A 936-nucleotide genomic window follows, 5' to 3' on the forward strand; every position below is an offset into this window, starting at 1 on the left:
CTTTTCTAAAATTATTAACTATAATATTTGAGGTGCTATAAGACCTTAAAATCCACTATTATTCGCACACGGACACACGGACACACGGACACACACACACACACACACACACACACACACACACACACACACACACACACACACACACACACACACACACACACACACGTTAAACAGCTGTACAAAAACAAGTTACACACACATTTTGAAACACAGAAACACATTTTATAATTAAAAACCAGACTGGATTTTGTTTAAATTATTCAATTTAAAGAAACTGCATTGGTAGACAAAATTCCAAAATATAAAAGGAAAAGCAGACAAAATATTATTTCAGCTTCAAAATAGTTCTCCACAGTCTCCATTGACAATAGTCACATGACATGAATATTGTTGATAAATTAATACACTTAAAATAATGTAAGTTTTCAGTACATCTAAATGTGTGTACAAGCATGTATGTGTATAAACACATGCAGATGTTACAGATTAACTATGGTAGAATGAGCCCGGATTAAAATGATCCTCTCTTCATTTTGCGTGTGGACTTTTAGTTTGAGTCAATACTAAATCCAAGGTTGGGGTCTGCAGACTTGTTCAGTTTTCAATAGACAAAGAGTCTGTTAATTTAGTGAGGTTAACTTTAAACTATTTTTTTTTGTTGAATTTTAGCAACTGTTAAATTGACATGACACAAAAACAACAGAAACAAAACATGACTAGAGAATACTTCTAGTTGCAGACTCACTGTTCCACACAAGAAATGTACACCTATTACAGCCATGCCTCCCTCTGCTCTCCAACCATGCACCATATACAGTTTCCACTAACACAGATGTCAGACAAACTCCAGTACACAACTCTGTATTCTCTAGTACACTGCATGTGTTTTTGCAGATTTGTTAAAATTGTTCAAATATCTCAATAGTGCAGTGA

This window comes from Salmo salar, chromosome ssa19 (assembly GCF_905237065.1).
Source record: "Salmo salar chromosome ssa19, Ssal_v3.1, whole genome shotgun sequence".
Taxonomy (NCBI): domain Eukaryota; kingdom Metazoa; phylum Chordata; class Actinopteri; order Salmoniformes; family Salmonidae; genus Salmo; species Salmo salar.